We start from the raw sequence: 17,500 nt of genomic DNA, 5'->3' as shown, positions 1-17,500 counted from the left end.
ATTATACAGAAAGTATGGAGTGACAAAGAGTAGGAGAAGGAGAATTATACAGAAAATATAGTGACAAAGAGTAGGAGAAGGAGAATTATACAGAAAGTATGGAGTGACAAAGAGTAGGAGAAGGAGAATTATACAGAAAGTATGGAGTGACAAAGAGTAGGAGAAGGAGAGTTATGACTGGAATGGTTCTGAGACTTGCGAGGATAAAAATTAAAATGAAAACTGTCGTGATGATGTCAATGAGAATCAAAATGAGAAGGGAACTGAGGTTGGGAATGAAAATGTCAATGCTAATTTGAATGGCAATAATTGTTATAATCGTAATGATTATTATATTAATAATAATAATGCTAATGAAAATATTTATGATAAATACAAGCAAAAAGGAAAGCATGTATATAAAGGTAAAGATAATTATGAGAATAACATGAATAATAATGATAATGAGGAAGATAAAAATAATAAAGAAGATAATAATAATGATAATTCTAATAATAATGATAATTACATAATATTATTAATGATAATAATGATAATGAAAATATTAATGATGATTAAAATAATAACAGCAATGATGATTTCTAAAAATGATAATAACATAAAAATATTCATTATCACTAAAAATAATCATTATCATTAATGATAATTACAATTCATAATAAATTTATAATCATTTATAATCAATATTTAAAATATTCATTATAATAAGAATTATCATAATAATCAATAAATATTATTTCCATCATTACTGTTATTACTATCATTATTCACCTTCCAATCACCATCATTATTATCATTATATCATTATCATTAGTTCCATCATTATCATGAGAGTGTTATCATCAGTATCATAAAATATTTCCTTCCTTAATATTTGTGGGGTTTTCTTGCCACATTCGTGCAGTAAAGATAAATATTATATTAAAGATAAATATTCGTGCAGTAAAGATAAATATAAATAAGTAAAGATAAATATAAGATATTCGTGCAGTAAATAAAGATGTTCTTTGGCCATTGAAACACGTGGTGGTGTTGAGCGTCTGCTAATTTATTCAGAAAATCATATTGATATAAAACGATTTACACTTCTGTTTCAATGCAGTTAAAATATATAGTCTTCATAATGGAAAAACATACACCTGATAAATGGTGTAACATAAACAAAACATGTCTTTCTTGTAGTAAATAAGCGTAAAATAAAAAACATCAAATATTGGTGGAACATGGGAGACATTACGTATGTCAAAGAAAACGGACCCGCCGTTAGGGGGGACTTAACTAAACTTATATTTCTAAATTTATTACTATCATTATTCATCATCAACATTATTATTATCATTGTTATCATAAATATGTCATTACCATTATCATTAGTTCTATTATCATCATGAAAGTGTTATCATCAACATTATCAGTGATGATTACTTTATCATTAATATTGTTATCATTACCACCATCAACATTATGAAACTTTTCATTATCATCATTATTGTTGTTGCTTTTGTTGCCATTACTTTCTCCATTATCATCATTGTCATTGTCATCACTGACAAAGACCTCGCAACAACACCACCAACAAAAGCATGTAGGAGAACAAGAACAGGATCACCATCAAAATAACAATAATGAGAAGAAGAAGGATGATAACAATTGATAATTTCATAAAAGTAGTAGTAATAATAATAGTAATCTTCATGAAATAATAATGCTAATATGAATAGCACAATTGATGATGATTATGATTGATGATGAGGATGATCATATTTCTTTTAGATAATTATGAAAATAATAATAATATCAATAATAATTAAGATGGTCATACTTATTATTATCATAATTATTATAACTAATCATTATAACATTTATAGTATAAAGAAATATAGAAAAATCTAATTATTTCTATTCTATAAAATAATCTATGAAAACATTTTATTGAAAAATTCATAGGATAAAGAAATAGATATCAATAAAATTAATGATAAAAGATATAAAAGATTCCCTTATTAAATTATAACAATAATTGTTATAAAATACCATGAAGACAAAGAAGAGAAAAGAAACAAAAGCAAAATTCTTCTGGTGCCTTTAAGAAGTCACTCGCTTTCCAATCGCCTTACCATCCTTAGCCTTGGCGTTCACTTCTCCGCCCTTCTCGAGGAGCGTCTCTGCAACAGCATGATGGCCATTGCCGGAAGCATAGTGTAAGGGAGTCCTACCTGAGGGAGGAAGATGCTTCTCTTAGACGTCTGTTTGTGAGTAATGAGCGTGAGAAGGGAAGTGAGGATGACAATGCGAAGGTGAATGTGAGTGAGAATGAAAGTGAGAAGGTGAATGTGAGAATGATAACTAGAAGGTGAATGTGAGTCAGAATGACAATGAGTAGGTGAATGTTAGTGAGAATGACAATGAGAAGGTGAATGCGAGTGAGAATGACAATGAGAAGGTGAATGTCAATGAGAATGACAATGAGAAGGTGATTGTGAATGACAATGACAATGAGAAAGTTAATGTCAGTGAGTGACAATGAGAAAGTGAATGTGGGTGACAATGACAAAGAGGAGGTGAATGTGAGTGAGAATGACAATGAGAAGGTGAATGTGAGTGAGAATGACAATGAGAAGCTGAATGTGAGTGAGAATGACACTGAAAAGTTAAATGTGAGTGAGAATGACAATGAGAAGGTGAATGTGAGTGAGAATGACAATGAGAAGGTGAATGTGAGTGAGAATGACAATGAGATGGTGATTGTGAGTGAGAATGACACTGAAAAGTTAAATGTGAGTGAGAATGACAATGAGAAGGTGAATGTGAGTGAGAATGACAATGAGAAGGTGAATGTGAGTGAGAATGACAATGAGATGGTGATTGTGAGTGAGAATGACATTGAGAAGGTGAATGTAAGTGAGAATGACAATGAGATGGTGAATGTGAGTGAGAATGTGAATGAGAAGGTGAATGTGAATGAGAATGTCAATGAGAAGGTGAATATGAGTGAGAATAACAATGAGAAGGTGAATGCGAGTGAGAATGACAATAAGAAGGTGAATGTGAGTGAGAATGACAATGAGAAGGTGAATGTGAGTGAGAATGACAACGAGAAGGTGAATGCGAGTGAGAATGACAATGAGAAGGTGAATGTGAATGAGAAGGTGAATGTGAGTGAGAATGACAATGAGAAGGCGAATGCGAGTGAGAATGACAATAAGAAGGTGAATGTGAGTGAGAATGACAATGAGAAGGTGAATGTGAGTGAGAATGACAACGAGAAGGTGAATGCGAGTGAGAATGACAATGGTAAGGTGAATGTGAGTGAATGACAATGAAAAGGTGAATGTGAGTGAGAATGACAATGAGATTTTGATTGTGAGTGGAAATGACAATGAGAAGGTGAAAGTGAGTGAGAATGATAATGAGAAGGTGAATGTGAGCGAAAATGACAATGCCAAGGTGAATACGAGTGAGAATGACAATGAGAAGGTGAATGCGAGTGAGAATGACAATGAGAAGGTGAATGTGAATGAGAATGTCAATGAGAAGGTGAATGTGAGTGAGAATGACAATGAGAAGGTGAATGTGAGTGAGAATGACAATAAGAAGGTGAATGTAAGTGAGAATGACAATGAGATGGTGAATGTGAGTGAGAATGACAATAAGAAGGTGAATGTAAGTGAGAATGACAATGAGATGGTGAATGTGAGTGAGAATGACAATGAGAAGGTGAATGTGAGTGAGAATGACAATGAGAAGGTGAATGTGAGTGAGAATGACAATGAGATGGTGATTGTGAGTGAGAATGACAATGAGAAGGTGAATGTGAGTGAGAATGACAATGAGATGGTGAATGTGAGTGAGAATAACAATCAGAAGGTGAATGTCAGTGAGAATGACAATGAGAAGGTGATTGTGAGGGAGAATGAGACTAGTTTTAGGAATGAGATTAATAGAGATGATTAGGGTGATAAGGGTAAGGGCTAGGAATAGTATGAATATTTTGAATATTAATAAAATTGCAAATACTTAGAATGTTAATGAAAATAAGAATTATGAAAAGGTATAGAAAGAAGAAGGAAAAGAAAAATAAATATATGTATGATAATGAGAAAGAATATTATAATGAAAATGAATGTTTGATAATTATTTATCAGTAATATATATATTTTTTATTACTATGATAATTATTGTAATTTTTATTGTTTTTATTATTATATTTATGAAGACCATTGCAATAATAACAGTAATCATGATAGCTATAATGATAGCAATGGTAATAAAATGATAAAAAAATATCAATCATAATGATAGAAATATTAGTAAAGATAATTATGACAATAACATGAATGATAATGATAATGATGAAGATAAAAATAATAATGAAGATAATAATAATGATAATTCTAATAATAATGATAATTATATAATATTCATAATGATAATAATGATAATGAAAATATTAATGATGATAAAAATAATAACAGCAATAATGATTTCTAAAAATGATAGAAAAAAAATAATCATTATCACTGAAAATAATCATTATCATTAATGATAATTACAATTCAAAAAAAAATTATAATCATTTATAATCAATATTTAAAATATTCAATATAATAAGAATTATCATAATAATCAATAAATATTATTTCCATCATTACTGTTATTACTATCATTATTCACCTTCCAATCACCATCATTATTATCATTATATCATTATCATTAGTTCCATCATTATCATGAGAGTGTTATCATCAGTATCATAAAATATTTCCTTCCTTAATATTTGTGGGGTTTTCTTGCCACATTCGTGCAGTAAAGATAAATATTATATTAAAGATAAATATTCGTGCAGTAAAGATAAATATAAATGAGTTAAGATAAATATAAGATATTCGTGCAGTAAATAAAGATGTTCTTTAGCCATTGAAACACGTGGTGTTGTTGAGCGTCTGCTAATTTATTCAGAAAATCATATTGATATAAAATGATTTATACTTCTGTTTCAATGCAGGTAAAATATATAGTCTTCATAATGGAAAAAACATACACCTGATAAATGGTGTAACATAAACAAAACATGTCTTTCTTGTAGTAAATAAGCGTAAAATAAAAAACATCAAATATTGGGGGACATGGGAGACATTACGTATGTCAAAGAAAACGAACCCGCCGTTCGGGGGGACTTAACTAAACTTTTATATTTCTAAATTTATTACTATCATTATTCATCATCACCATTATTATTATCATTGTTATCATAAATATGTCATTACCATTATCATTAGTTCTATTATCATCATGAAAGTGTTATCATCAACATTATCAGTGATGATTACTTTATCATTAATATTGTTATCATTACCACCATCAACATTATGAAACTTTTCATTATCATCATTATTGTTGTTGCTTTTGTTGCCATTACTTTCTCCATTATCATCATTGTCTTTGTCATCACTGACAAAGACCTCGCAACAACACCACCAACAAAAGCATGTAGGAGAACAAGAACAGGATCACCATCAAAATAACAATAATGAGAAGAAGAAGGATGATAACAATTGATAATTTAATAGAAATGGGAGTAACAATGATAGTTATAGTAATGAAATAATAATGATAATATAAATAGGACCATTGATGATGATTATGATTGATGATGCTGATGATCATATTTCTTTTAAATAATGATGAAATAATAATGATATTATCAATAATAATTGAAATCATCATACTTATTATTATCAGAATTGTTATAACTAATTATTATAACATTTATATTATAAAGAAGCAGAAAAATTTATTTATTTCTATTTTATAGAATAATCTATGAAAATATTTTATTGAAAAATTCATAGAATAAAGAAATAAATATCAATAAAATTAATGATAAAAGATGATAAAGATTCCCTTATTAAATTATAACAATAATTGTTATAAAATTCCATAAAGACAAAGATGAGAAGAGAAACAAAAGCAAAATTCTTCTGGTGCCTTTAAGAAGTCACTCGCTTTCCAATCGCCTTACCTTTCTTAGTCTTGGCGTTCACTTCTCCGCCCTTCTCGAGGAGCGTCTCTGCAACAGCATGATGGCCAATGCCGGAAGCCCAGTGTAAGGGAGTCCCACCTGAGGGAGGAAGATGCTTCTGTTAGACGTCTGTTTGTGAGTAATGAGCGTGAGAAGGGAAGTGAGGATGACAATGCGAAGGTGAATGTGAGTGAGAATGACAGTGAGAATGAGACTAGTTTTAGGAATGAGATTAATAGAGATGATTAGGGTGATAAGGATAAGGCCAAGGAATAGTATATTTTGAATATTAATAAAATTGCGAATGATAAGAATGTTAATGAAAATTAAGATTAAGAAAAATATGTATGATAATGAGAAGGAATATTATAAAGGAAATTAATGTTTGAGAATTATAAATCAATAATATATATTTTTTAATTATTACTATGATCCTTATTGTAATTTTTATTGTTTTTATCATTATTTCTAAGAAGACCATTACAATAATAACAGTAATCATGATAGCTATAATGATAGCAATAGTAATGAAAAAAAAATATATCAATCATAATGATAAAAATATTAGTAAAGATAATGAATAATAATAATTATAATGAGGATAATCATAATTAGGAAAGATAATAATAATGATGACTTTAATAATAATGATAATATAATATTAGTAATAATAGTAATAATCACAATAATAATGATAATGAAAATATTAATGATGATACAACTAATAAGAGTGAAGATGATAAATTCTAAAAATGATAATAACATAAAAAATAATCATTATTACTAAAGATAATCACTATCATTGATAATAATTATAATTTATAATAAATTTATAATAATCTATAATCAATATTCAAAATATTCATTAATTATCATCATAATCAATAAATATTATTTCCATCATTACTGTTATTACTATCATTATTCACCTTCCAATCACCATCATTATTATCATTATATTATTGCCATCATTATCATGAGAGTGTTATCATCAGTATCATAAAATATTTCCTTCCTTAATATTATTACTATCATTATTCATCATCACCATTATTATTATCATTGTTATCATAAATATATCATTACCATTATCATTAGTTATATTATCATCATGAAAGTGATGATTACTTTATCATTAATATTGTTATCATTATAATTATATCATTACCATTATCATTAGTTATATTATCATCATGAAAGTGTTATCATCAACCTTTTCAGTGATGATTACTTTATCATTAATATTGTTATCATTACCATCATCAACATTATGAAACTTTTCATTATCATCATTATTGTTGTTGCTTTTGTTGCCATTACTTTCTCCATTATCATCATTGTCTTTGTCATCACTGACAAAGACCTCGCAACAACACCACCAACAAAAGCATGTAGGAGAACAAGAACAGGATCACCATCAAAATAACAATAATGAGAAGAAGAAGGATGATAACAATTGATAATTTAGTAGAAATGGGAGTAACAATGATAGTAATAGTAATGAAATAATAATGATAATATGAATAGGACCATTGAAGATGATTATGATTGATAATAATAATAATGATAATATCAATAATAATTAAGATTATCATACTTATTATTATCATAATTGTTATGACTAATCATTATAACATTTGTATTATAAAGAATATAGAATAATCTATTCATTTCTATTTTATAGAATAATTTATTAAAATATTTTATCTAAAAATTAATAGAATAAAGAAATAAAAATCAATAAAATTAATGATAAAAGATGAGAAAGATTCCCTTATCAAATTATAATAGTATTTGTTTTAAATTTCCACAAAGACAAAGATGAGAAAAGAAACAAAAGCTAAATTCTTCTGGTGCCTTTAAGAAGTCACTCGCTTTCCAATCGCCTTACCTTCCTTATCCTTGGCGTTCACTTCTCCGCCCTTCTCGAGGAGCGTCTCTGCAACAGCAAGATGGCCGTTCTCGGAAGCAAAGTGTAAGGGAGTCTGACCTGAGGGAGGAAGATGCTTGTGTTAGACGTCTGTTTGTGAGTAATGAGCGTGAGAAGGGAAGTGAGGATGACAATGCGAAGGTGAATGTGAGTGAGAATGACAGTAAGAAAGTGAATGCGAGTGAAAATGACAATGAGAAGGTGAATGTGAGTGAGAATGGCAATGAGAAGGTGAATGTGAGGGAGAATGAGACTAGTTTTAGGAATGAGATTAATAGAGATGATTAGGGTGATAAGGGTAAGGGCTAGGAATAGTATGGATATTTTAAATATTAATAAAATTGCAAATACTTAGAATGTTAATGAAAATAAGAATTATGAAAAGGTATAGAAACAAGAAGGAAAAGAAAAAAAAATATATGTATGATAATGAGAAAGAATATTATAATGAAAATGAATGTTTGATAATTATTTATCAGTAATATATATATATTTTATATATATATATATATATATATATATATATATATATATATAATATATATAATATAGAGAATTATACAGAAATATAGAGTGACAAAGAGTAGGAGAATTATACATGTGGGGTTTTCTTGCCACATTCGTGCAGTAAATAAAGATGTTCTTTAGCCATTGAAACACGTGGTGTTGTTGAGCGTCTGCTAATTTATTTAGAAAATCATATTGATATAAAACGATTTACACTTCTGTTTCAATGCAGTTAAAATATATAGTCTTCATAATGGAAAAACATACACCTGATAAATGGTGTAACATAAACAAAACATGTCTTTCTTGTAGTAAATAAGCGTAAAATAAAAAACATCAAATATTGGTGGAACATGGCAGACATTACGTATGTCAAAGAAAACGGACCCGCCGTTCTGGGGGACTTAACTAAACTTTTATATTTCTAAATTTATTACTATCATTATTCATCATCACCATTATTATTATCATTGTTATCATAAATATGTCATTACCATTATCATTAGTTCTATTATCATCATGAAAGTGTTATCATCAACATTATCAGTGATGATTACTTTATCATTAATATTGTTATCATTACCACCATCAACATTATGAAACTTTTCATTATCATCATTATTGTTGTTGCATTTGTTGCCATTACTTTCTCCATTATCATCATTGTCTTTGTCATCACTGACAAAGACCTCGCAACAACACCACCAACAAAAGCATGTAGGAGAACAAAAACAGGATCACCATCAAAATAACAATAATGAGAAGAAGAAGGATGATAATAATTGATAATTTAGTAGAAATGGGAGTAATAATGATAGTTATAGTAATGAAATAATAATGATAATATGAATAGCACCATTGATGATGAGGATGATCATATTTCTTTTAGATAATCAGGAAAATAATAATGATAATATCAATAATAATTAAGATGATCATACTTATTATTATCATAATTATTATAACTAATCATTATAAAATTTATAGTATAAAGAAATATAGAAAAATCTATTAATTTCTATTTTATAAAATAATCTATGAAAATATTTTATTGAAAAATTCATAGAATAAAGAAATAAATATCAATAAAATTAATGATAAAATATGAAAAAGATTCCCTTATTAAATCATAACAATAATTGTTATAAAATTCCACAAAGACAAAGATGAGAAAAGAAACAAAAGCAAAATTCTTCTGGTGCCTTTAAGAAGTCACTCGCTTTCCAATCGCCTTACCAAATGGATTCTTGGCGTTCACTTCTCCGCCCTTCTCGAGGAGCGTCTCTGCAACAGCATGATGGCCGTTCTGGGAAGCAAGGTGTAAGGGAGTCTGACCTGAGGGAGGAAGATGCTTCTGTTAGACGTCTGTTTGTGAGTAATGAGCGTGAGAAGGGAAGTGACAATGACAATGACAATGCGAAGGTCAACGTGAGTGAGAATGAAAGTGAGAAGGTGAATGTGAGTGAAAATGAAAAGGTAAATGTGAGTGAGAATGACAATGAGAAGGTGAATATGAGTGAGAATGACAATGAGAAGGTAAATTTGAGTGATAATGACAGTGAGAAGGTGAATGTGAATGAGAATTACAATGAGAAGGTGAATATGAGTGAGAATGACAATGAGAAGGTGAATGTGAGTGAGAATGACAATGAGAAGGTGAATGTGAGTGAAAATGAAAAGGTGAATGTGAGTGAGAATGATAACGAGGAGTGAATGCGAGTGAGAATGATAACGAGAAGGTGAATGTGAGTGAGAATGACAATGAGAAGGTGATTGTGAGTGAGAATGACAATGAGAAGGTGAATGTGAGTGAGAATGAAAAGAAGGTAAATGTGAGTGAAAATGAAAAAGTGAATGTGAGTTAGAATGATAATGAGAAGGTGAATGAGAGTGAGAATGAAAGTGAGGTGAATGTGAGTGAAAATGAAAAGGGGAATGTGAGTGAGAATGAAGGGAAGAAGGTGAATGTGAGTGAAAATGAAAAGGTAAATGTGAGTGAGAATGATAATGAGAAGGTGAATGTGAGTGAGAATGAAAGTGAGAAGGTGAATGTGAGTGAAAATGAAAAGGTGAATGTGAGTGAGAATGATAATGAGAATGTGAATGTGAGTAAGAATGGAAGTGAGAAGGTGAATGTGAGTGAAAATGAAAAGGTGAATGTGAGTGAGAATGAAATGAAAAAGTGAATGTGAGTGAGAATGACAATACGAATGTGAATGTCAGTGAGAATGACAATGAGAAGGGGAATGAGAGTGAGAATGACAATAAGAAGGTGAATATGAGTGAGAATGAAAATTAGAAGGTGAGTGCGAGTGAGAATGACAATGAGAAGGTTAATGTCAGTGAGAATGATAATGAGAAGGTGAATGGAATGAGAATTACAATGAGAAGGTGAATGTGAGAGAGAATGACGATGAGAAGGTGAATGAGTTAGAATAAAAATGAGAAGGTAAATGTGAGTGAAAATGACAATGAGAAGGTGAATGTCAGGGAGAGTGACAATGAGAAGGTGAATGGGTGAGAATGACAATGAGAAGGTGAATGTGAGTGAGATTAAAAATGAGGTGAATGTGAGTGAAAATGACAATGAGAAGGTGAATGTGAGAGAGAATGACAATGAGAAGGTGAATGAGTTAGAATAAAAATGAGAATGTGAATGTGAATGAGAATGACAATGAGAAGGTGAATGTGAGAGAATGACAATGAGAAGGAGAATGAGTTAGAACAAAAATGAGAAGGTGAATGTGAGTGAGAATGAAAATGAGAAGGTGAATGTCAAGGAGAATGACAATGAGAAGGTGAATGAGTGAGAATGACAATGAGAAGGTGAATGTGAGTGAGATTAAAAATGAGAAGGTGAATGTGAGTGAAAATGACAATGAGAAGGTGAATGTGAGTGAGATGACATTGATAAGGTGAATGTGAGTGAGAATGACAATAAGACTGAGAATGTGAATGTGAATGAGAATGACAATGAGAAGGCGAATGTGTATGAGAATGACAATGAGAAGGTAAATGAGTGAGAAAACAACGAGAAGGTGAATTTGAGTGAGAATGAATGTAAGCCACTGATTTTCGGACTATTACTGTTATTTGATTGTTATACAGTCTTTGTAATAATAGTTCCTTAAGGACACTATTCCCTAGTGACTAGCGGAAGTACTGACCGACACCTGCTTCCTGCCGTGACCTTTCACCTGGTCACAGCTGACACACTCACACGTGTACCGAACCGGAAGCATCATTAAAACCTCTTCATTGACCAAGTACATCTTATATGTTATAGCAGGATGAATCTGTAGACATCTCCCTCCTTCTCACCTTCATTACCATTTGATAGTATGTGTATTTTCATTGCCGTGTAACATTCAATAGTCTGCTTCCGGTCCCTTCAGCTGTTTCCGTTGTGAAATAGCCTTAGGCGTAGAAAGTGACTCAGGCTCTGTACTTAAAGGACACACAAGGAACCCAGGAGAGACAGATCAGGACAGAGAGGTCAGACAGACAGACAGACTAGAGCGAACAGCTCTGACCTCTGGCTTTCGGCCAGAGTCTGGTGTGATTAATAGTCCGCAATTAAGACCGTGGCACGTGAACGTCTGTCTCTTAACCACCGCCCTACAACCAGGGCATCGAGTGGTTATAACAACTGCTCTCAGTGGTGGGTTATAACTAGTGCCAGCTAGTGGTTTACAATGACAATGAGAAGGTGAATTTAAATGAAAATGAAAGTGAGAAGGTGAATGTGAGTGAGAATGAGAATGAAAATGAGAAGGTGAATGTGAGTGAGAGTGAGAAAGATAATGAGAAGGTGAAAATGAATGTGTGAGAATGAGAATGAAAATGAGAAGGTGAATGTGAGTGAGAGTGAGAAAGATAATGAGAAGGTGAAAATGAATGTGTGAGAATGACAATGAGAAGGTGAATGTAAATGAGAATGAAAGTGAGAAGTGTGAGTGATAGTGAGAATGAAAATGAAAAGGTGAATGTGAGTGGGAATGAGAATGAAAATGAGAAGGTGAATGTGAGTGAGAGTGAGAATGATAATGAGAAGGTGAATGTGAGTGAGAATGACAATGAGTAGGTGAATGTGAATAAGAATGTCATGAAGTGGTGAATGCGAGTGAGAATGACACTGAGAAGGTGAATGAGTTAGAATGACAATGAGAAGGTGAATGGGAGTGAGAATGACAATGATGAAGTGAATGTGAGTGAGAATGACAATGAGAATGTGAATGAGAATGTGAATGTGAGTGAGAATGACAATAAAAAGGTGAATGTGAGTGAGAATGACAATGAAAAGGTGATTGTGAGTGAGAATGACAATGAGAAGGTGAATTCGAGTGAGAATGACAGTGAAAAGGTGAATGTGAGTAGGAATGACAATGAGAAGGTGAATGTCAGTGCGAATGACAATGAGAAGGTGAATGTCAGTGAGAATGACAATGAGACGGTGAATGTGAGTGAAATTAACAATGAGAAGATGAATGTGAGTGAAAAATAAAAATGAGAAGGTGAATGTGAGTGAAAATGACAATGAGAAGGTGAATGTGAGTGAAAATGACAATGAGAAGGTGAATATGAATGAAAATGACAATGAGAAGGTAAATGTGAGTGAGAATGACAGTGAGAAGGTGAATGTGAGTGAGAATAACAATGAGAATGTGAATGTGAGTGAGAATGACAATGAGAAGGTGAATGTGAGTGAGAATGACAATGAAAAGGTGAATGTGAGTGAGAATGACAATGAGAAGGTAAATGTGAGTGAGAATGACAATGATAAGGTTAATGTGAGTGAGAATGACAATGAGAAGGTGAATGTGAGGATGGCAGTGAAAGGTGAAAGTGAGTGAGAATGACAATGATAAGGTGAATGTGAGTAAGAATGACAATGAGAAGGTGAATATGAGTGGGAATGACAATGAGAAGGTGAATATGAGTGGGAATGACAAAGAGAAGGTGAATGTGAGTGAGAATGACAATGAGAAGGTGAATGTGAGGATGGCAGTGAAAGGTGAAAGTGAGTGAGAATGACAATGAGAAGGTGAATGTGAGTGAGAATAACAATGAGAAGGTTAATGTGAGTGAGAATGACAAAGAGAAGGTGAATGTGAGTGAGAATGACAGTGAGAAAGTGAATGTGAGTAGGAATGACAATGAGAAGGTGAATGTGAGTGAGAATGACAATGAGAAGGTGAATGTGAGTGAGAATGACAATGAGAAGGTGAATGTGAGTGAGAATGACAATGAGAAGGTGAATGTGAATGAGAATGACAGTGAGATAATGATCATAATAATATTAGTAATGGAAATAATAATGATGATATCAATTATGTTGATAATAATAATTTATAAAAATAACAACAACAATGAATGGCAATGAATATTATCATTATATCTAGAGAGGTAAGAACTATTATAAAATTATTATGAGGGAATTAATAGATGACTTACAATAGAAGGATATAATGACAAATGGAAGGGAGATAGATGTGGACAAGAATTAACATGATAATGACAATGTTAATGATACTTGGAATGAGGCTGTAAGTAAATGATAATGATTAAAAAGGACGCATATAATGCCAATGTAAAGGAATATTAATATGACAGTGATAGTGACAGTGAAAGAATTGAAATGAGAATCCAAAATATCATGAAGGGAAAGTGAAAATGACAATGATATGAATAAAGAAAGTGATCACATTGTCTGCTACAAAAATATAAAGTTATTATTATAATGAGAATAAGTATCAGCAAGATGAAAAAAACAATGATATTATTTCCTGAAAGATATAAGAATAATTTGGAAAGTGGTTACAAGGATGAATAGAACTAGAACAAGAAAAACAATTCACGGAGTGGAAAGAGATTGGGAACAACACTTATGATGAGAATGAGAAGAAAAAGGAGTGACAAGGCTACTCAATATTCTTAGGAATGAGAATGAAAAAAATATTAGTGAGAATGATAAAGAGAATAGGAAGGGGAAAGATAATGAAAATTATTGATATAAAGATAATGAATAAAGATGAGACTTGGATAGATAATTTAAATAATAATACATCATCTTCGTGTCCTTTGGAAAGGCATTACTCGGCAGCTGCCTCTAGAATACCCAACACTCTCTCTCTTCCACTTCGAACCAAGCATGGGAGGATTGAGGCGATCACCGAATCTGCTGGCTTGATATATTTGCTCAAGACCCAAGAGCATTGGCACCTCCGTGGCTTGAGCCGAATCTCTTGCCCTCAATTGACCTACTCTAAGGACACTGGGCGACCAATTTGGCTCCACGTATGAGGACTGAATCATCAGAGGAATGACAATAATTTGATAATAATCACAAATAATCTGATAATCAACATAGCAAAGATAGTAAAAAAAAAAAAAAAAAAAAAAAAAGTAATATTACTGATGATAAAACTATTGGTAATGGCATCGTTAATACCATTAGGTTTCAAAAAAGAAAACTCTAGATCCTTGGTATCTTCAAAAGCTTTCCATTTTCTTACCTTCTCCATCCTTGGCATTCACTTGGGCACCAAAATTGAGGAGTGTCTCGACCACTGCCTCTTGACCTTCCCTAGCAGCCTCGTGTAATGGGTCCCGACCTGAAAGTTAAAGATGATGATAATGATGCTTATACTAATGATTATAATAATGATGATAATTCTTATAAGAAATGGAAATAGCACTGTGGCTTCAAACAAGTTATCCTCTGCCTCCAAAATAGCAAAGTCCAAGCAACCATCCCTGCCGGACCACACAACTGCATTTGCTTTTACTTTCGTCACTCCTGTTGCGATTAATCCCAGTCTGTCCAATGTGTCTTTCCTCCACAGCAACCATGATTCAGTCAGCCCAGGTACCAATGGCAACAGTCATGGTATGAGGATTGCTATGAACTGTCTCTCACTCCAAAGTTGGCCTCTTGCTCTTTCTCACACACTGATGATTAGACGCACTCTGAATTGTCATAAAGCTGATCATGGGGTTTTCTAGTCAGACACAGATGGCCTATGATTTCAGAACACCTGAACTGCCTTCTCATTTCACACGTCTCTCTAATCTACCTGAAACACTGACTGCGCAGCACAGCTTCTTCTACCAACTGACATACTAGTCCCAGGTCCCTCTACCCACACTCAGAACTGGTCCCTCAGCTGCAGCCACCCATCCATCCTCCTGCTTTGGTTACATTACTGTTGCACTCCCACAGGCTCGGGTTCACTTAGACTGGCATTGCGGCATTATGACTGAAGTTCAAATTTATATTCTAGAAATTCACACACACTCACACACACATATGTATGTATATATATATATATATATATATATATATATATATATATATATATATATGTATATATATATGGTTATGAATTCATATATGTATATAGATAGATAGATAGATAGATACATATATACATATATATGTGTATATACATGTACATATATATTCATATATATATATATATATATATATATATATGTATATATATATATATATAATATATATATATATATATATATATATATATATATATATATATATATAATATATATATATATATATATATATATATATATATATATATGTATATATATATATATATATATATATATATATATACATATGTATGTATATATGTATATATAATATATATATATATATATATATATATATATATATATATGTAAATATGTATGTATACATATATACATATATATTTATATATATGTATATGGGGAAATATAATAATAATAATAATAATAATAATAATAATAATGAATCGATTTAGAAGATTTACACTTTGCCTTTGTTACCTGCATGAAAGAAGACTACCTTCCAGAGAATTACATCCTTCATAACAAAACTTTTTTTTTCCTGCTCATCAAATTTGTACTATTCAAAAAGCAATGCATCTGAATTTGAAAGAAGCCAAGAAAGATAAAGAGATTAATATATATATATATATATGTATATATATATATATATATATATATATATATAAATGTATACATATATATATATATATATATATATATATATATATATATATATATATGTCGTTTTGATTCTTCAGATTTACCTCCCTCATTTTCTTATTGTTAAACACATGTAAGCTGCAGCATTTGGTAGTTCATATTCCATTTCCATAGTTCATATTTCACATTCTTAAAACTGTGAATCTCGTCATCAGCATCTCTGGCCATTAAAAGCCAAAACCTAATTATTTCTACATCACACACGAGCCAAAAAGAAAATGTCGAAATGTACTTTCTAAAAGCATTGTTATTGCTAGCTTACCAGAGACACCCGTGTCACCCAAGAAAGTCGAGAGGGCGCCTGCAGATAGGGAGCCGAGGGCGGTCTGCAGCCCTTCGGTGTCGCCTGCTCTCACCAGAGCACGCTGAAAGGGAAAGGCTATGGTCAGGACTTCCCACTTCCACATGGACGAGTGTCTTATTGTCTATACAACAAAGGAAAACAGGAAAAAACATCAATATGCCCAAGGCCTTTTGGCTTTCCTGTCTTTTCCTACGCTGTTTTGTTCTCGATTTGTTCAGCAGGAATCCTTGCCAATGGCTGTGCACATTTCAATACATTGTGTTCTTTTACACCATATAATCATATCGGCAAGTGTTGTAGCTTTGATGTACAGTGCGTAAAGGCCCCAATTTCTCTCTCTATCTATTTCTAACTCTATCTCTCTCTACCTTTCTCTAGCTCCTAACTCCGTCTATTTCATTTCATCTATGAAATTCTAGTCCTTTCTCTTCCTGTCATCTCTATGCTTCTCCCTACACCCTGTTTATTTACCCAAGCTTCTCCTTTTGCTCCATGTCCCTCATTTTCCATTTATCTCTGTCTTTCTACTTTCAACCCCACTCAGTCTCTCTCTCCTGCCTTCTTCTCCATCCATATTTCTCTTTATTTCTCTCTCTTCTTTTCTTTCTTTCTCTTCCCCTTCGTCTGTTCTCTGTTTACTTTTCTCCTCCCACCTCTCTTGCCTCTTTCCCTTCCTCTCTTCCCT

The 17,500-nt window shown here is 31.7% G+C and overlaps 2 protein-coding genes and 1 long non-coding RNA gene across 4 annotated transcripts in view; 1 reads left to right on the top strand and 2 right to left on the bottom strand.

Annotated features, from left to right (window-relative positions):
• The window catches only part of LOC122246354 (uncharacterized), a 1,434,769-nt gene that overhangs the window by 608,540 nt on the left and 808,729 nt on the right, over positions 1–17,500 (bottom strand). The window lies entirely within an intron of this gene.
• LOC122263496 (uncharacterized) overlaps positions 1–17,500 on the top strand; it is a 1,386,165-nt gene that overhangs the window by 831,599 nt on the left and 537,066 nt on the right. The gene's annotated exons all lie outside the window — the stretch shown is intronic.
• Positions 1–17,500, bottom strand: part of LOC147466571 (uncharacterized) — a 113,546-nt gene that overhangs the window by 80,972 nt on the left and 15,074 nt on the right. For both annotated transcript variants that reach the window (XR_015190841.1, XR_015190840.1), the window contains exon 4: positions 14,975–15,073. This is a non-coding gene — a long non-coding RNA (uncharacterized LOC147466571). The remainder of the gene's footprint in view (positions 1–14,974; positions 15,074–17,500) is intronic.

The sequence above is a fragment of the Penaeus japonicus genome, unplaced genomic scaffold, assembly GCF_977035675.1.
Source record: "Penaeus japonicus unplaced genomic scaffold, GWHDUDI00000001_assembly GWHDUDI00000043, whole genome shotgun sequence".
Taxonomy (NCBI): domain Eukaryota; kingdom Metazoa; phylum Arthropoda; class Malacostraca; order Decapoda; family Penaeidae; genus Penaeus; species Penaeus japonicus.
This window is presented reverse-complemented; position numbering and strand designations above follow the sequence as displayed.